Below are 20,679 nucleotides of genomic sequence, written 5' to 3'. Positions count from 1 at the left end.
AATAAAGTTCCAAGGTTCTATAAGGAGGCTGCAAAATTATTCTGAGTAAGCAATAATGAGTTGTGCATTATATAAGGCTGATACTAATGGTAATCTATTATTAAAATTTGAGAGTTATAGCAATTCCATACGAGTCCAAGAGCAGGTTTTCTTCCTTAGGAAGGGAGAGCAGCACCTGGAGCAGGGAGGGTGGCCAGCCAGGTTTTAGGGGACCCAACTGCACCTCAGGTATTTGAGATAATCTGTGCCATGTCTAATGACCTCTTCCACAGGTAGCATAGCACCCTGTCCCACTGCACCACCTCCATGTGCTCACTCTGTGCCTGAGCATAACACATCTCCCAAAATGCACTAAAAAATCAACAGGGTGCCAGCTTTGTGTGTCTCAGCTATCCCCAGAGCCAGCCTGACCCTCCATCCCTGCTGAGATGCCCCACCAGGGCCTCCAAAGAGCACCAGACATCGAGGGTGGGAGCATGGACTCAAAATCCTGGTCCAGTGCAAGGTTCCCTGCCCTTGGAACAGGGTTGGAACAAGACAGGCTTTAAGGTCTCTTCCAAACCAAACCATTCCATGATTTTATAATGCTCAGCAAGTTCAAGCCAAGCCTTGCTTGGTGCTGGTTTGAGCAGGTTCTGCCCCTCTCCCAGCCCCATTCCTCCCTGGAGATGGATGCTTTCCTGGGGACTGCTGCTTCAGGATCCATCCCAGCCAGCGCTGTGGATTTTAAGGACAAGTCATCATCTCCTGGAACAGCACCTCTCTGCATTGCTGTGAGAGAAACAAACAGCAAAAAGCCCAGAATTTGGCTCATTTTCCTCCTTCCTACATCTTCTGAAGCAGTGTCTGGAGGCTGTAAATCTGGATCTGGGGAACTCACACAGAAATAGGCACACCAGTGAGGGACCAGGGCATCTCCATGTTCAACCTGCACACCTCCATCCCACAGGCTCGTGGATCCTGAACACACCTGGGAACGTGCTGGTCTCACCTCATCACCTGCCCCTCGGAGGAAAATCCACCCTTGGTTCTGCATGAAATGCAAAATTACATTTTTCCTGCATTTCAGAGTGTGTTGCAGTGAGTAGCCAAGCTCCTTTTCCCCCAATGAAATTCTGCAGTAAGTGCAGATCCCAAAGGCAACGTTCTGCCCAAACCAGAGGATAATGAAGCATAATAATTCCAGGAGAAACAAACTTAGTCTGAGACCTTTCTGCACAGAGAAGAACCTTAAACAGCGACGAGCTTTTCGCTCTCTCTACACTGAAAAAGGCACTGGGAAAGAAACCAAACAGAGCAGGTCAGATGTTGGGCGTTTATGGCATCCACCTGCTCTGTGCCCACTGCCTGCTGCACTCCCACCTGGGCTGAAGGAGTTAACAGCTCCTCTGGGATGTAACAGGAGCTGGAGTTACTCACCCAGGCATGTCCGGGTGCTATCAACCCCCAGCTGCCTATGAATGAAGTTGCCTTAGAGATGCAGCCAAAAACCAATGACCAGATATTAACTTTTCACCAGGGGCTGCCAAAGCAGGCAGGACTTGTGAAACCAGCAGGACACAGCTTCCAGCCAAGCTGAAACACCCGGATGCAGCGTGAGGGACCCCTGATTCCCCCCGAGGAGTAAAACTTTGTGTCTTTGCTCAAGGAACAGGAGAAATTTCCCCTTGCAAAGCCAGGCAGGCCAAGGGCTGGCAATAAAACCCAGCTCTGGGACCTTCTGGAATGGGTAATTAATGTCCATAAGCAAGATGATGCCTTCCCTTGGCTTAATTTTAAAGTTGATATTAAAGATAGCAGCTCATTGCTATTAAAGATAGCAAGCTCCTTAATTCTTTCTGTAATCAGCTTCACAAGCAGAAAAAGCAGCACGGGCACCTTACCCAATGCAGCTGAAATGAGACATCATGAAACAAAACCATTTATAAGGCATTCAGAGGCTGGGTTGGTGCAGGATCACACATGTGCCTAAGCCAGCACTTGCTCTCCAATTCCAAGGGCAGGTTTGGTGAGCAGGAAGGTGAGGCTGCTGAGCCTCCCAGGGCAGCCACGCAGAAGAAAACTCAACTTCAGGCAGAGCTTTCTCAATCCCAGCTCAGAGCTTCCCTCTGTGCCCCCCTGAAGGTGCTCAGCCACTCCCCAAGGGCACCCTGCCAGGAGGACAGCGGGTGCCCAAAAAGGGGGCAGCGGGCAGCACCAGGAGGAAGAGCACCCACTCCATTCCAGGCATGACAACAGCACACTCCACACCTGCCCTGGGACACACAGCGTCAATGGACACACCTCAAACCCCGATTTCCAGCCCAAAATCCTGCCCCTGCAGGGGATGATGCTTCCCAGGCCCTGCAGGGAGCTCCACGAAGCCCAGCCCCACCAGCAGCACCAGCAGAGATGAACGGGTGGTGAAGCCACGCTCGGGGCTGCCAGGGACATCACAGCTGCATGAAGATGAAATAAAATGAAATAAAATAAAATAAAATGGACATCTTCCCATCAGAGCAAACCCTTCCTTCCCATCCACACGCTGGCCCCTTGATATTTTTTCCCTGAAGGAAAAACAGAAGATGCTTTCCATAAGCAGACGATTTCAGCAGCTAATTTTACCATCACTTATGGTCGACTTTATGACTAAGATTTCATGCTGACTATATTAATCCTGTCAAATTTCAGAGTGAGAGAGAAATGATACTGTATATTTTATGGCTGCAATAACTTCTAAGCCATTAGACATGCATGCTGACATGAAAGTAATCAAATTGATTTTTTCCTATTACAATGAAGAACTTTGTATGAGCAAATAGTCTTTCTGGCACAGGAATGAAACGCCAAGAAGCCTGTGCTCACTCAGGAAATTAGGAAATTGCCACGAGCCATCGTTCAGAAATTTGAGTTTTCTGCTTACTCACATTTTATTGTCACCAAAGCTGAAAGGGACATGTTAGTCAACCAAACGATTGACAAAAGCCAACGCCAGGGATAATCAGAGGGGTTTGAAACCCTGTTAAATACTGCAGAAACTGCAGTTAATTGTTTTCCCAACATTAAAGGCTCCCCTGTGCCTTTTTTAACCTTATCAGACACGTTTTTCCCCTCACAGCTCACTGGCCACTCCTCCAGGTGCTGGGTGGGCAAGCGTTTTGGTTTGAAAACAAAACTGGTGAGAGACTTTAAGTTAGAAATACAACTTACTGGGAAAAGGGGAAAAAAGACAAAAATATATGTAATGCTATAAAAGGAAGACTACTGATAAAGTTAGAATATAATTTGACACCCCTCTGGACAGCAAGGCAGGATGGAGCAGAGTAAAGTTGCTCAATGGGGTTTTGGCAAGTCCTGGAGCTCTGGAAGTGTTAATGGATATCCCACATCCAATGAGAATGCCTGTGGGCCAGAAGGTCAACCGAAATGATTTTAAAATGCAAATAGGTCTTTAATTGTAAATTCCACCTGCTTAGTGCTCTGTTGAGCGTTTCAACACCAACTCATCTCCAGGCTTCAGCCCTGCCAACCTAAAATTCCAATTTAAAACCCCCTAATCCAACCCGTGTGCCAAGTCCTAGAGCAAAACTCGGCTCCACGGTGGGCACACAAGTGGCAGGGCAGAGGTGCCAGCCCTGCGTGGACAGGGGCACACCTGGGCAGGGCAGGGCTCTGCAAGCCAAGCCTGGCAGGGATGGCCCAACAGGGCACAGCTGCCAGGTGGAAAACCCTGTGGAAACCTGTTTGCCACGCTGGGTGGGAGAGGACAAGATCAGAGAGGCTCCACATCTCCAAAGACTCAGCAACCAGGAGCAATTAAGTGCAGATAACACAATTAATGCAAGAGACTCACCTGACGCCCTGCGGGCACAGCCAGGCTCCCCTGTAGCCAAAGTGCAAGGTTTGCTTTTAGTTTTCAGTGGTTTTGTAGAATATTGGGTGTCAATCATTAAATAATGGCAGATCTTTCAGACCAAGCAACCTGCATGAAAAAAAACTGGCACAGGGATGTGCTAAAGCTGTCTGAAGGCTCAAAGAGATTGGGGTGTGTATGTATACACATATTTATATATATGTATCTATGTCTTGGGTTAGCAAAATAATTACAGTTTTAACATGGATTTAGTTGCAAATTAAAATGCTTTGATGTCTGTCTATCAAAACCACTTATTTTTGGTTATGTTTTGGGGTTTTTTTAAAACAAAAAGAATTTAGAAATACAAAACCATAAAACCACAACTACACAGATCGCCTCAACCAAGGCTTGCAAAACACCAATTTTAGTGAATTCCAATTTCAGTGAATTCCTTTGTCCTTCCACACCACATATTTGTAAAATCATCAGAGCTGCTGTGCACAGGGAACCTTCCACTAGACCAGGTTGAACCACTCAACACGGCCTTAAAGAAAATCAAAGTTGAGTATTTTGTTGTTGTTTTGGGGCTTGTTATTATTTGGGGTTTGGGGTTTTTTTGTTGTTATTATTTGGGGTTTGGGATTTTTTGTTATTATTTGGGGTTTGAGATTTTTTTTGTTATTATTTGGGATTTGGGATTTTTTTTTTGTTATTATTTGGGATTTGGGTTTTTTGTTGTTATTATTTGGAGTTTTTTTGTTATTATTTGGGGTTTGTTGGGTTTTTCTTGTTATTATTTGGGGTTTTTTTGGTTGTTGTTATTATTTGGGGTTTGGGATTTTTTTGTTGCTATTATTTGGGGGTTTTTTCGTTATTATTTGGAGTTTGTTTGGTTTCTCTTGTTATTATTTGGGGTTTTTTTGTTGTTGTTATTATTTAGGTTTTTGTTTTGGTTTTTTTTTTGCAAAGCCCTCCCAACAAAACCCAAGCCAAGCTCATCCCAGCACACTGAGCCCCACAAACCAGCACCAAGCCCAGGACCCCTCTGCTGCCCCTGGGATTCAGGAGGATCCCACATTCCACAACAAACCTGGTCCCATCCAGACTTGGGATGCCACCAGCCCTCCACCCCTCCCCTGAGCAGGAAACAGCAAATCCTTCCAAGCAAACCCCAACAAGGTCACGCTTCAAAGTTCTCCCCAAACCCAGAGTCTTGCAAAGGTAGGAGAAGGCTCCCAGGAGAGGCAGTGAACAATATCCATGAGTTTCTCCTGACCTTACGGAGATTGCCATGACAACACCGCCCCGATCCTCCAAACATGGATATATTCATTTGATTCATTTGCACTGGTGTGATTGAGAATAATTAGAGTGAGATTCCCCGAGCCAGGGAGTCACAGCCGTGCACGGCTCTGGCAGCAGAGCCCAAGTTTCAAGGGAAGCAGCCTCAAATTTAAATGTAAAAAAGAAAACCGACAACACTCTTCGGAGCCTCGTGACCTAATTCATTATAAAGAATGTCAGTTAGCAAACCTTTTAAATAAAACATTAAGCTAGAGGTAATTTGAAGCCTTGTGGATTTTGTTTTACTCAATTATTTTCTAATGCTTCAACTTCAAGAATAAATATGCAGGAATCAAAAGAAAAAAAAAAAAGGAATACTAAGGGTTTCATTTAATTTTTTTTTCAAAAGAAATGAAGACATTCATACTAAACCAAAATACCCTCAACCAAGCCGGATTTTTAATTAAAACTTTTATGTCCTACAAGATTCTTCAAGGTTATAATATCTGCTCCCACATCATGAGGCAGCATCACACTCACACAAGGGCGAGCCCAACATCCACGTTAGAACAACCTGTGCTATGCATTGCTATACCTTATTTCCAGGACATGCACTCACAAATTAAACCAGGCTGGAATGCTATTTCTTCCCTGCCCCATAATTTCCACGACCACGTGCAATTTTCACTCTGTTGGGAAGAGTTTCCCTGCAGCAGACTCAGGCAAGGGATGATCATGCTGGCCTCTGCTTGGGGTTTATTAATGCCTGGTGGTCAGAGCACGGCTGGAGTGAGGCAGGTGGGGATGGGAAACCTGCAGAAGGGCAGCAGAGGGTAAAAACCACTGTGGATGCTCACAGCCTAAAATGAGGTTAATTGGGAAAAAGGGGAAAACAAAGGGAGTCACAGAATCCCAGAGTAGTTTGTTTGGAAGGGACATTAAAGATCACCCAGTGCCACCCCTGCCATGGGCAGGGACAGCTTCCATGTCCCAGGCTGCTCTAAACCCTGTCTAGCCTGGCCTTCAACATTTCCAGGGATGGGGCACCCACAGTTTCTCTGGAAGGAGCTCAATGAACACTGCAAATGCTCTTCTAAAAAATAATAAAAAAAAAAAGTCATAAAGAGGCATCCTCTGAAGCAAAAAAAAAAAAAAAAAAAAAAAGAGTTTAGAACTAAATATTTGATTTGATTTTGGCAGCATCACCCTTTTCCAGAGGCTACCAGAAAGAGATTTGCAGGAATGTGCTTAACACCGCTCTGCTACAAGTCCGTGCTACAAAACATTCCGAAAACAAAGAAACCCAGAAGATAAAAAGATTCCTTTCCGCCACACTGTTCGGAATAAAACACCTCCCTACTTTTATTCAGCCTTCCTTGCAATGTTTAAAAAATAACAAGCCAGCTTTTTCCTGCAGCTGACCCAGCGGGGTCCAGCAGGGACCCCCAGCACTCCCACCCTGACCCCGGAGATGCCAGGGAAGCAGAACCAACTCAGGTAACCCCTCACTGCTCTCATTTTCAGGTCACAACCACACCCCGGGGCCACTTTCGGGGTGTTAAAAGTTCTGTGTCACCGAAGGAAGGATTTGGTGTTGGTGGAAGCGTGAAGGGTGGAACTCCCATCACACCCGCCCCAACCCTGCTGCACCCAGGGCTCCTTTTCAGGGCAGAAAACTCCGGATAAAGCCATGCTCTGCTGCAGGGAATAAACAAGGATTAGAATTCACCCGTTCATAACAAGGAAACCCTGCAGCTAGAGGTGGAGTCAGGCAGTGCCAGAACATCCAGCCTAAGTTGCTCGACGAATGCTAACTATGACTTCCAGCTTATTTATCTAATTTGGGTTGATTTTTAAATATCGAGTTCTCTAGCCAGACACAAAAAGAGAGCCTGAGAATTTCCCGTGTTGGTGAAAACTCTCCCCGCTGCCGTAATTCAATCTACATGTCTGAATATTACTGACTTTTCTCAATCCCATTTGTATTGAGAAATCAGGACCTCGTTTTCTCAAAATGGTGTTAAGTGCCTGGAAAACGGGGTTCTAGAGCAAATGAGCCTCTCCAAAGCTGACTGTGATGCACAGCCTGCAAGTATTTTAGTCATTTACAATATTTATCAGGCTCTATTTTTGCCAATCAATCCATAAGAAGAGCAGAACAGCCAATACCTAAAAAACAACCTGCTCAATTCCATCCTGGGCTGCTTTCTGTGTGAGAAAGGGGCAGCTCTGAACTGACACAACCAGTTTGCAACACACACAAAAAAATACACACAGGAGGGATGAAGTCAGTGGCAAAATCCTCAATGGCTTCAGCTGGGCCAGGATTACCTCCAGGAACGTGCTGATGCTTGGAGAAACACCAGGGAGATGCCAAGGCTGGAGAAAAGGAGGCTCAGGGAAGATTTTTTTGCTCTCTACAACTCCTGACAGGAGGCAGCAGCCAGGCCAGGGCAGGCTCTGCTCCCAGGGAACAGGGACAGGAGAGGGAAGGGGCAACTTGGAGATCAGCAGGAATTTCTCCATGGAAAGGGTGGCCAGGCACTGCCCAGGGAGTGCCCATGCCCTGCAGGTGTCCTGGACGTGGCACTCGGTGCTCTGGGCTGGGGACAAGGTTGGGGTGGGTCACAGGTCGATGATGCCAGAGGTTTTTTCCAGCCTCAGTGATCCTGTGAAGGCAGCATGGGGCAGGACCACCCCTCCCACCCTCGGTGTCCAACCTCCAGCACCCCCATCCAGGTTGGGCTGACTGCTCCCAGTGACCCAGAGGCTGAAACTGGTGGCCCTGGACGCCCGGGGAGTCTGTCCCTGTGAAATCCATCCCAGCCCTGCTCCTTGGAGCTGCTGCTCGTGCCGGGGGTGGTGCTGAGCATCCCCACCCCACGAAGACCAGGCACCAGCACGTCATTTCAGCTGAGACTATCAGAGGCTGTAATCGCCATCAGGGCGGATTTGAGACAACAACCCAAGCACAAAAACCCTCCCTGACCATCCCTGAACCCACGAGGTACCACACACCCCCCCCAGCCCCAGCCCTGCTTTTAAAATTCAGCCTTTATCAGCTCGAGTTGAGCAAATCCAGTCAAAAGGCAGAAACGGATTGTGCTAGTAAGCAGAAAAACTGTTACATCTTCTGAATGTAATTTTGCCAAAAGCCTCTGCACAATTTTTTTTGTCACGCTTTGCATTATGAAGGAAATTTCTTTTTAGAAGAACAGGAGAATGATTTGCATAATATTCTTTGCAAGTTAATATCAGCCTCTGATAATGATCTCTGCATAATGCAAAAACGTTTGAGAAGACTGTTACAACACTAAGTAATCATATTTTAAATTATGTTTCCCTTTATAGAAAGGTGTTGCAAAAACACACAGACATGAAATCTGTCTGTTGAAGTCCCAAGAACCACCTGACCATCTTCCCACTATTCTACTGTTACAGATTGCAACACCGCCTTTCAAAATCTTACAAAACAAATTACGCTGCAACAGTCTGGCTTCACAGAAGGCAGAGCTTTTTCCTGTGCTGCTGCTCCAGCACATTACATTTCACAAGAGCCTCTGATGTGCTGCAGGGGTTAAGCAAAGGCTCAGAAATGAAGCTGTAAGAGCAGCAGACGTGGCTATTTAGGCAGATTGTCCCAAATCACACTGGCAGAGGGTGCAGGTGGCAGTGCCAGGGCACGACCTGCCTGCCACCAGTGCAGGGGACACTGGTTCAGCTGGGTGGTTCCTGCTCTGGCCCAGCTGCCTCACAGATGGAGGGAGCACTGTGACAACCCCACCAGGCCAGGTGTCCCCCCACAGCAGGCAGGGATCTCCCCAAAATCCCTGCGGGACGAGGTGATCCAGGGGATCTCCGCTCACACCATGGCTGATGGCTGATTGGGGCAGGAACTAAAGAAAAAAGCAGAGAAAAACAGAGAAAAACAGAAAAAAACAGAGAAAAGCAGAGAAAAGCAGAGGTCCAGGAGGAAGCCATTTGTACAGCTCTGCTGGGCAGCATCCTGTCAGAGGTGGGCGATTTCCCTCAGCCCATCTCCAAAGGGGGATGTGGGTGGGAAGTTAATGCACTTGGATATTAAATACTTAATATGTCACTACGGCTTAACAGCCACAGGCAAGTGGTTTAAACCTGAGCTAAGCTCCCCAGAGCTACAAGGAACAGAGGGAGGCTCCCAGGATGGGAGGAGGTGGAATCAGGAGTGGGACAAGGAGCAGAGAGACACTTTGGGACCAGTCGTACAAATGACGTGGCTCAGATTTGGGGTGAAGCACGGAGCAGGATCCATGGGGTGGGCTGTGCTCCCAAGGGCAGTGCCAACACCAGGGTGTGTCCCAGAGAGCCACTGTGCCCACGGCAGCCTCAGGAGCACGGTGGGCAGCACGCACAGTGCAGTGCCACCCACGCCTGGGACACACACAACAGGGCATCATTCAGCCTGCCTGGTGGGTGGTTCTTGTCCCACCTACAAAGTGAAGACTCAAATTCAAATACCAGATCTGAGCAGCCCAGGCAAGGAGAAAAGAGCCTCTGGGATGTCAGTCTGAGCTCGCTGAGGCAGCTCAAGCACTGCCCTGGGTATGAAACCATCCCAGACTCATGAGATCATTCCTTGGTAACTTGGAGAGTTTGTCCAGCTACATGCAGCAACGAACAATCCTTCATCCCATCCCATCTCCCTTTTCCATACCTTCTGAAACAAGTTCCAAGCAGCTCCTTGCTACACCTCATCCCAGGCTTCCTCAGATGGGTTTGCAAGCAGCGCGAGGTTGGTTTTTTCTTCAAAGACTGCCAGCAAATCTCCCCCTTTTCTCCCCAAACTGACACAACCATCCACACTGGTGGGTGGTACCCCCGAGACACAACTCCTAAGCTCCCAAGCCACCTCCTGGCACCTGGACAGCCATCACCTGGACACCAGGAGGGAAAACTTCTCCTAGCACACACTGGCAGCCACTGGCACGTGTGCCAGGGCGGGCACCAGGGTGTGGGAACCGCCTGCACCAAATATTTCCATGGCTAATGCTGCACCCTGGGTCTCCTACAACATTCCTGAGGCACACAGGAGAGGTCAGGAGCAGGCTGCAGGGCGGGGAGTGGACACCAAAGCACCCAAACAGCACAAATCCCTCAGGCACAGCCAGGGGAAGCTGCAGGAGCACGGCTCCCCTGGGGCTGGCACTTGGCATCACCTGTGATGCTTCATGAATACATTGCAATTGAACTGCATCTACAGTGCTTCCAGGATTTTGGGGGGAAAAAAAACACTTGGGAGGTGTCAAAAAGAACCAAGGAATCATGAAAGTCACTCTAGAGAACCTGACAGAAGAGTGGTAAAAGCCACTGGAATATTTTTGTTTAAAGTCATTTGCAACACTTTGCACTGTGGACATCACCAAGGTGCAACCAGAGTTCTCTGTGTTTTGATGATGGCCAAGCAAAAAAATGAAACTCAATGCTCTGCCCAGCTGTGCTGGGGTGACAGCCTGGACCAGACACACACAGCCTGCAGGTTCTCTTGGTTTCTCTACCCCCTCCAAGTCGTGCTGCCCTCCTGTCCCCCTGCAAAGAGTTAAATCCTCTCTCCTGCACCATTTCTCCTGCCAAATGCAGATTAGTCAGCAACTACTGCAGGATACACCTCTCCTAAGGCACTCATGAACAAAGCAACAGCCAGTTAGGGATTTAAAGGGAAGGTAAATGAGGAAACTTCCTAAACTTGATTGCAAAAATATTCATGAAGGTACCCTGTGGCTCAGGATACCTCCAGCTGCTCTGCTGAAGCTCCCACTGGCAACCAAGGGAGTGCAGAGGTGTGATGGACACTAAATCAGTGCTGCAAACTGGAATTAGAATCCACCCAGAGCCAAACCCCCAGTCTGGTGACACAGTCCCAGCCCTCACTGCCTGAGCCCAGAGGAAACCTCGGGATGGAGGCTCCCACTGCCCAACCAGAGCACTACCCTGGGCTCCATCTACATGTTTACAGTCACACAGAGAAACCAAACACCCAGCAGTCATCTCAAAGGCCAGTTATTAGATCACTTGAAATGAGCTGAAATGAAATTCCCACAGGTTTTATTGGACTACTGAGATATTGATTCTGGTGTGCCTCTCACTCAGCCTGCAGCACAGAAATTCACCCTGCTGGAAATCCCACCTGCGTGCTGGGCCAGAAAATTCACTGGCAATGTCCAGGGCTGCTCCTCCTTGCTCCCTCTTCCTGGGCCTAGAATTTTCCCTTCCCCTAAGGATGTTTAGCTTGACTGGCACAGATGCTTCAGGTTTCACCCAAAAGGCACAAACCACCCTTTGTGCCAGAACACAGCCCCAGTTCACCTGAGCAGCTGAGCTGGGGCAAGGACGGATCCCTCTCTGGCAAGGCCTCCCCCACCCCTGCCACTATTTCCCAATTTTGGATCCCCATCCCCGATTCTCTCAGGTTATAAATTCACGCGATGCCTCGACAACAAAACAACACCACTATAAATTATCCTAATTTTTTTTTTTTTTAACCCACATAAAAAGGGAGTAAAACAATGAAACCCCAGGCTGTGCTGCGTGTGCAGAGGCACTCCAGAGCTCCGAGGAAGCACTTCCCAGCCCGGAGCCCCGTCCCTGTGATGCGGTGCCAGCGGCAGCTCTGTGCTTCACGCCTCGCTGCCCACGGCATGAGCCCAGCCCGGGCACTGCCAGCCCAGTGTTCTCCTGCTCTCCCAGCCCTGCAGATGTTTCAGCTCCACTGGGCTCCCTGGCCAGCCCAGCAGCAGCCACCCCTCCTCTCCTGCCCGCCTCGCAGGGCCGTGAGCGGCTGGGAGCTCTGCGGCGTGCACGGTTCTGTTCAGCTTTTTTTTTGCTTTTGAAAGAAAATATCTCAATAAAAATTCATGCTTGCAGCATAAACACAAGCTGGGCTGGTACTTCCACTCCTCCCTCGGCGGGATGTGCTCATCCCCTTGACTTCCAGCTCAGCCAGTGCTGAGGTGCATCACTGCCTGGACAGCAGCACACCCACCCTCCCAAAAACACCAAACCCCGTTCCCGTGCTGGCAGGGACAATGCTCATCCCTGAAGGACCTGCCCTTCCCTATCTATCCAACATCCAACAGGAGGTGGAAGGTTCTTGGGCAGCCCTGGAGGTGTCCAGAAGGCTGGGACTGAGCAGCACAGAGTGTTCTGGATGGGCCGGAGTGGCTGAGCACAGCCCGTGGCCCCCATGCAGCCATGGCACGGATCCTGGGAGCTGTGTGGTGAGTCAAGAAGCCCTGATGTTGGATTCACTGCACAGCCTGTGAATTAGTCAATCCTCCTCTTTCCCCTGGGGAGGGGGGCTGGTCCCAATTCAAATATTGTGTAAGCTGAAAAAGAGCCTCTTAAAAAAAAAAAAAACAAAACAAAACACCAGACCCAAACAGTTAAAATGCAGAAATACTATTTTGGAGGAACCAGGGAAAGCTGAAGCAATAATGACAAACGATTCCTTGCTGTTCTCCCATTCCCTTCCTCCCAGGGCCTTAAAAAGGCTTCTCACCATCCCACTCCAGCCCTGCTCACGTTACACTGGGATCAACCAAAGCAGAGTCTGGTGCTCGTGTCCTGCCCAAGGTCACCGTGGCAGCCAGAGCCCAGGAGGAGCCCAGCCTGGAGCTTCTGGAGCTTCCCAGAGCTCCAGCCCAGCCCCTGACCCCGGCATTCCCACATTCCCAGGCATGGCTGGGGGAGCACACAGCCTGAGGAGTGATGGAGAACCAGGGCTGGGTTTTGTTGGGTTCATTTCCATGAACACCACGCAGAAAGCCAAGGCAACCTTCCCAACTTGTCCTTTTTTCCAAGGCTTTTCTTTCTCCCTCCTTTTCTTCCCCCCAGTTCTTAAAATCCAATTATAGCACGACTCTCTCAGCAGGGGTCAGTGTGGAATAAGAATCGCCCGAGTTAATGGACATGAGACCAAGAAAGATTAATGCCTAAATGGTTTCAAAAGTTGTATGATGCCGATTTCATTAACATTTTAATTGTAATGTATCTTTTTAATCTTCTTTCACACTAATGGTTTTTATATGCTTCAAAAAAAAAAAAGAAAAAAAAAAACTGCTGACAACAAAAATATCAACATACCAAAATTAACAGAAGGAACTGAGTGCTGTAATGGGAACTGAATGAAATGCAGAAAACCATGTTAATGATGCATTAAGAGTAGAAACTGTGCTCAGACAAGAGTCAAAAATTCAGCCCTACACTTGCATGCCCTGACTGAACAGTGGCACCTTTCCCCAGGTGCTCAGCACAACCCCACATTGTGTCTTTCAGGGGGAAAAAAAAAACAACCTGTCAAGTTACTTACGCTTAAATGTACGTTTCATAATCGCTTAGAAGTTTTATGAAAAAAAGAACAACAAACATAAAGCAACAACTCCAGCAGCTTTACCAAATGCAGAGGTTTATCCAAAACAGAAAAGCTGGTAATTAATCTAATTTAACCAGGGTGAGAGAAAGGAGCAGCAGGTTCAGGGAAGGAGGTTGCTGCTGTTGTCCATCCCCTTCCCCATGGAATGGCACCACTGTGGCTGTCACCCCTCCCTGGGCTCAGGCACCTAAACACAGCAGAATTCCCAGACAGGAAAGATGCTGTTGCAACCGCCGTGCAAAAATTTATTTTACTTAATTAGAAGACAATTAAACTTAAGCAATAATGTTTCATTAAGCACGGGCATGTATTGATGATGTTAGCATGGATAAATGGAGGCACGGAAGGAGCAGATAATTGGGGAGCAGACAGATGAAGTTTTAAACAACTTTGGTTTGTAAAATGAGTGAGAGATATGGTTCTGTCACCTGCCCTGAGGCCAAGCTGCAGCTGCAAGGGTGATGCAAAAACCACAAAGTTTTCATTCCCTGTCCATGAGAACTTCTTAGAAGGCAGAAGATCCAGTCAGAGGGATTCAAAGCCTCCTTATGCCCATTAGGAAATCATAATCCCTAAGTTTGCCATGAGGATGTGATTCCAGCCACAAGAGAATAACCAAAATGCACATTATCCTACTCAGGTTTAGGCCTTTAAGGTTGCTGCAGCTGGTGAGGTGCTGAGGGAGGTTTCCAGTGAAGGGGCACCTATGCAGAGAGGTTATTCCTGCTTGTGGGAATTTCACCCCACAGGACTCAGCCATGCCTCTGCCAGGAGGGGTCTGTACTCCCCCAGGGCAGCCAGGCTCATGCATCCCACTGGAAGTCTCCCAGCAAGCCCCATCTGCCTCTTCCCTTGGAAATCAAATCCTTTTATCCACCTTCAAATGGATAAATCCCCACTCCCCATCTCCTTTGGGCACCTTGCCATTGCCTTCTGCGTGGCACACCACGAAACACCAACCCTTCACTGATGTCTCACGTTAAACCTCTGCGGAGCACGGCCCCATAAAGCTCAGGAGGGCCAAAACATTATCACCCCTCTGCCCTGTCACCACTGCCCAGCCTCTCCTACAGCCTCACTGCAAGCATTGATGCTCTCTCCTGCTTCCCTAATGCTTCCTGAAATCCAAGCGTGAATGTTTGTCCTATGACAGGGAGAACTGGCATGTAAAACATGTCCCCCCACACAAAATGTATATATATATCCCAGGCTGCCATATGCTTCCCAGTGGATACCACGGCAGGAACGCTCTGTGGAGAGCAGCCAGGACCCTTCTCCACCTCCAGCTCAGCCCCACTGAGCCCCCAGCTCCTTGCACAGGCTGTGCTGCTGAAATCCTGCCCCTGAACAGCCAGCACCTGGCTGCTGTCCCCCCAGTCCACACATCCAGATCCTCCAGAGGAGCCCTGATCCTCCAGAGGAGCCCTGATCACCACCAAGATGCTGCAGGGGGGAAAAGAGGGATTTTCTCCTGCTGCTCTCACAAATGATGAGCAGATCCTGACGGTGGCTTCGTGGGGATGACACCGGGGAGGTGAAGGGTTTAATCTCATCCCAGTGACTATATATGGTCACCCTGATGGAGCCACCTCCCTCTGCTCACGCTCTGCTGCCCTTGGCTCCTGGCACTGGGCTCCGCAGCAAACTGGCAGGGCCCGGGCACGGCGCCGGCGCGCCAGAAGTCAGCAGACTCCCCACGTTCCTGTGCTCTCTCTCCCCCTTTCCCAATTTTTTTCTGGCTTGTAAAAATCTTTTATCAGTTGAAAACCCAGAGAGAATGCGCAAATACTCAAGGAAAAAAAAAAAAAAAAAAACAACCTGAAACATTTTAAGAGCGCTTTATAGAGAATTGTTGTACGGTGAAAAAAAAAACAAGCTGTCAAGTTATTTATGCTTAAATGTACATTTCATAATCACTTAGATGTTTTATGAAAAAAAAAATCAATCTTTTGGTGAAAAGTGTATCAATTTATTCAGCCCACATAGGCTGGTTTGCTCGTGCAGGGTAGTTGGTGGCTGCAATTCCTGCCCCCCACCCCCCCATCCACCCACCTAGGGGGGAAAAAATGCACTGAAATACTTGTCTTCATAGGAAACAAAACACCAAGAAATGTACTTGACACACAAAATTCTGTGCAAAGTCTGACGTGAGGACCTCTGAAAAGCCTGAGGCCAAACAGCCCCGGGAACACACACAGCACAAAACCTGTGCCAAGGGCTATTTATCCTCATTTTATCCCATTGAGCCAGGAGCTTTCAAGCTTTCAGGGGGTCTTGGTCACCGTCCTCTCATCACCACTGTCCCAACAGCACCAGCATCCCCCATCCCTCCTGTCCAGCCCAGCCTGGATCCGTGGGATCCTTCACAGGGCTGAATCTCCCAGCAGGGAGAAGGAGGAAGCTCCACACGCTGCCTCCATGCTCTGTCCCAGCAGTCTGATTTTTATTACCTCCGTCCCCATTTAGGAGTAACCACATGACAAACCCGAGCGCAATCCTGCCCGGGGAGCTCGCCTGGGATTGCCTCTCCCTCCCCGGGAACACAGCATTTTAGCAAGTTTTCCCTTCACAGCAGAATTTGTGGCTACAAAGAATGTAAGATTTAAGTTTTTGGTTTTTTTCAGATCCCTGTTCTGCCTCCAAATATTTGCTTAAAAACAAGCTGAACTTAAAAAACCCCAAAACCCCAACAAAAAATAAACCACTAATGAATCACAGTTCCTAGCAAATGAGCAATTGCAGTTGACACAATGAATTATGCCTGAAGCAAGCTGGGAAACATATTTTGCAAATGATCTCATCCACAGGCAAACCTGGCATGACACTTGATTTGCTAAAAAAGACACAAAGCCTGTCAAAATTCCTGTCACTCCGCAAATAAAGTCAGGTAGAGAAAACCAACAGCCTCACCCTCTTTTAAGCACGCTTCACCTATTTCCCAACTGCTCTACAGGCTTGATTTAATAAAATTTAAAAAACCCCACACGCCCTCCTGTAGGTGTGCCCATCCCAGTGGGTGCTGAGGGTATCAGATCCACTGCCACTTCCCTGGATGAGGAGCAAATGGGCTGGGAAGCTGCTCTTTGGATGCCAAACACAGGCTCAGCTCGATTTAAAGCCTAATTGCAGCAAGATCAGATGCTCGATGCTCGCTCTGGCCATTAGGTATGGCAGGGAACTCACAATTCCTTTTAATTTCCTCCAGCTGCCTGCCTGGGTTTTGTTTCTTTCATTACATTCAAGTAAACTCAAAGGTTAGAAAAGATGGGGGGGGAAAAGCCACTCAAGTGCAGCCCCCCCCTGCTCCTCAGCATCCCTGGAGCTGTCTCGGAGCAGTTCCCTTTGGCCCAGCACATCCCACCCTATTTCCCCACCTGAAAACTGCTGGCTCAGAAAACCTGGAAAGACTCAAAGCCGTGGCTGAACCCTCCTTCTAACCCCATTTTGTCAGGCTTGAGTATTTTTAAACACAGAGCAAAGCAGGAGCCGAGTCCCAGCACTCTTTCCCGGGTTGTTCCATGGTGTTTGTCCCCATCCCTGCTCACCCCACAGCCCTCCAGCACCACGGGCTGTGCAAAACACAGCCTGAAATAAGTATTTCCACCCCAAGGTGAGCTGGGCTGTGTCCCCAGCCAGGAAAGCAGAGCCTGGAGTTTCCTCCCAAGCCAGCCCAGAGCTCCCCGGGTGGATCAGGCTCTGGCAGGAGCTCTGCTGGTGCTCCTTCCCTGGCCAGCAACGCTGCAAAGTGGCCTGGCTGCTCCTGACACCTCCAGCTGGGATCTGAGCCAAAGCCCAGTCCAGAGGGACTCACCTGGGTGCTCCAGCCAGGCTCAAGTTCAAGAAGGGATTTTTCTTTTCTGGACTTGCAAGCAGTGAGGATGCTCCGTGTCCCCTCTCGAGCGTGGGGATGCTGCCCTGCCACTGGCACCAGCCAGGAGGAGCCAAAATCTGCCTCCAATTCCAGCAGGCTCCCTCAGGAAAGCACAGTCATGGCTGGGGGAGCTAAAAGGCTTTTATATTGCCAGAGGGCTCCAAAAATACCACTTCCAAAGTGATCCAGCATCAACGCAGGCATCCCGGCTAATGGCACCCATCTCTCACAACGAAGGAGGGCTCTGACAAAAGCTTGGGGAGCTCTGGACAAGGTTTTGGGAATACAAAAACAGCCACAGGCCAACCAAGACACAAACCACACCTCTGGCCCCAGTGGGACCCCCTGTTCCTGCCCTGATGCCTAGCTTTACTCCACTCTCTGTAATTCCAGCCGCCTTGGGAGTTTTATTTTTTGACAAATTTTAAGCTTCAGAAATCCATCCCCACCCTCCTCTGTCCCAATACGACAGCTTTTACCCAGTGAAGCCTTAATTAAAAGGCCTCTGGAGGAGGAAAAACCCCAAAACACAGCAGTTATGGGCACAGAAGGACATTTACTCTCAGGAGGGAGAGGATGAGACCCCTAAATTTTTTTATACTTGCCACTTACTTCAAGTCCAAGCATTATCACCTCCATCATCCTCACCTTGGGGTCACAACCTTACTGTCCTCAGCCGGGCAAGCCACGGCAAGTCAGCTCCTAAGGAACAGCTCAGCTTTGCTCTTTTCAGTCAAAAGCTTTCAGAATTTCAGAGCAGGCTGTGAATCTGGCAGGAAATTTGGGGGGAGGCGTGCTGGGATGCTGCACTTTGGAGCAGCCCCGCTTCTCCCGAGGACCCCAGTGGCAGTGTCCCCACGGAGCAGCAGCAGCAGCAGCAGCAATCATCCCGGCTTGTTTACCGATCCCAGCTTCTCCTGCTGTTTAATATTTCAGCTGGAGAAGGTGAGCCGGCACGCCAGCCCCTCAATTACGCAGGGCGAGAGGCAAACACTTGGCAGGCAGCGAGCACATCAAGCTGCCCACAAGGCTCGCAAATGCCTCCGGAAAGGAGGAGGGGGGGAGAGAGGGGAAAAAAAAAAATAAAAATAAAAGGGAATATTCAAATTAATGAGTCGGCGGGTAATGGAGACTTGGCTGGAAGTGATCCTGCACTTCGCCATCGGGCGGGCCGGCGGAGCAGCACGCGATGTACCGCTGGCTTTGCTAGGGCAGGGAAGATGTTGGGAGAAGTCCTTGAGCGCTGAACTACAGCGGCGGGCAGGGCAGCGCTCCCCCAGCCCAGCCCCGGCCCCACTTTCCGCACCAGCGGAGCGGCTCCGGCCCCCCACGGCAGAGAGGTCCCACCGGGATGGGGCACACCCCGCCCGCCCCAGCCTCGGGGGTCCCTCCCCAAACCCCAGTCTCGGGGTTCGGCCGCGGTGTGGATTCCAACCTCTCCCGCTTCGCAGCCTTTCCCTCCCCGCGGAGCCCAACTCCGCGCCCGCATTGATCCGCGACCCGCCGCCCGCACCGCCAACCCCCGCAGCACCGCCGGGAGCCCCGGAGCCCAAACCCCGCTTCCCACCGGGAGCCCCGGAGCCCAAACCCCGCTTCCCACCGGGAACTCCGGAGCCCAAACCCCGCTTCCCACCGGGAACCCCCCGGAGCCCAAACCCCGCTTCCCACCGGGCACCCCGGAGCCCAAACCCCGCTTCCCGGTGGGAACCCCGGAGCCCAAACCCCGCTTCCCACCGGGAACCCCGGAGCCCAAACCCCGCTTCCCACCGGGAGCCCCCGAGCCCAAACCCCGCTTCCCACCGGGAGCCCCGGAGCCCAAACCCCGCTTCCCACCGGGAGCCCCCGAGCCCAAACCCCGCTTCCCACCGGGGTACCGGGGGCTGAGCCCCGGCAGCTCCCCCTGCCCTCCCCGCCCCGCCCGGGACCCCCGAGCCCCCGGGGCCGCGGTGGAGGGCGCGATGCGCGTGTGCCCCCGGCCCGGCGCGGCTCGGCTCGGCTCGGCCCGGCGCGGCTCGGCCCGGCCCGGCCGGGGCCCCGCGGGCTCGGCGCTGCCCCGGGCGCTGCCGGAGCCGCGGAGGGGCCGGGCCGGGGCCGGCGTGCCGGGGCTGCGCTCACCTGCGGGGCGCCGGCCCCCGAGGCTGCCCTGGGCCTGGCGCGGCGGGGCCGGGCGGCGGCAGGAAGTGATTCCAGCCGCTCCTCACATGGACTTTCCCTGACCTCGCCCAGCAGCCGCCGCTCAGACCGGCCCGGCGGGACCGGCACCGGCAGCGGCTCCGCCAGCGCCGCCCGCGGGGCGGGGGCGGGCGGGGCGGCCCCGGCGGGGGGACCCGCGGGAGGAGCGGCGGGGGCGGGACCCGCCGGACCGCGACCCCCCGGCCGCGCCCGGCCCCGGGGCCCGGAGGGGCGGGCACGGCCCGAGCGGGGCGGAACCGCGGGGCTCGGCTGCTGCCTGCGCCTCGGAACGCGCTCTACCCTTCACTTCATTTTATTTTATTTTATTTTATTTTATTTTATTTTATTTTATTTTATTTTATTTTATTTTATTTTATTTTATTTTATTTTATTTTATTTTATTTTTCTATTCTAATATTATTTCATTCTATTTATTCTATTATATTCTAGTCTATTTTAATATTATTCTATTCTATTCTATTCTATTCTATTCTATTCTATTCTAATATTATTTTATTCTATTTATTCTATTCTATTCTAGTCTATTTTAATATTATTTTATTATATTCTATTATCTTTTAATATTATTTCATCTATTCTATTCTATTCTAATATTATTTTATTCTATTCTCTTCTCTTTAAATATAATTTCATTTTATTTTTATTCTATTATTTATTTTATTCTATTCTAATATTATTATATTCTCTTCTCTTTTAATATAATTTCATTTTATTTTTATTCTATTATTTATTTTATTCTATTCTAGTATTATTTCATTCTATTCTCTTTTAATATTATTTTATTTATTTTACATTTTATTATATTCTATTCTCTTTTATTTTTTAAAATTTTCTGGTTTATTTTTATTTTTACTTATTTTTTCCCTATTTTATTTTTATTTTAGGCTATTTTTATTTTAATTTTAATTTTTATTTTTATTTTTATTTTTAATTTTATTTTTATTTTTATTTTTATTTTATTTTTGCTTAATATTTAATCTCATTTGAGTCTTTCTTTTATTTTATATTATTACTTTTTTGCGGTTGCTCTTTTGGTTTCTTAATTCCATTTATTTTGTCTGTTTATATCTTATCTAACTTTATTTTTCT

General features: G+C 49.4%; 1 protein-coding gene across 1 annotated transcript in view; it reads right to left on the bottom strand.

Moving 5' to 3' along the window:
* The window catches only part of NACC2 (NACC family member 2), a 52,982-nt gene extending 33,326 nt beyond the window's left edge, over positions 1 to 19,656 (bottom strand). The window contains exon 1 of the mRNA XM_021543611.3: positions 19,513 to 19,656. The gene's annotated coding sequence lies outside the window, so the exon portion shown is untranslated. The remainder of the gene's footprint in view (positions 1 to 19,512) is intronic.
* Between the last annotated feature and the right edge of the window lie 1,023 nt (positions 19,657 to 20,679).

Source organism: Lonchura striata, chromosome 22 (assembly GCF_046129695.1).
Source record: "Lonchura striata isolate bLonStr1 chromosome 22, bLonStr1.mat, whole genome shotgun sequence".
Classification (NCBI taxonomy): Eukaryota; Metazoa; Chordata; class Aves; order Passeriformes; family Estrildidae; genus Lonchura; species Lonchura striata.
This window is presented reverse-complemented; position numbering and strand designations above follow the sequence as displayed.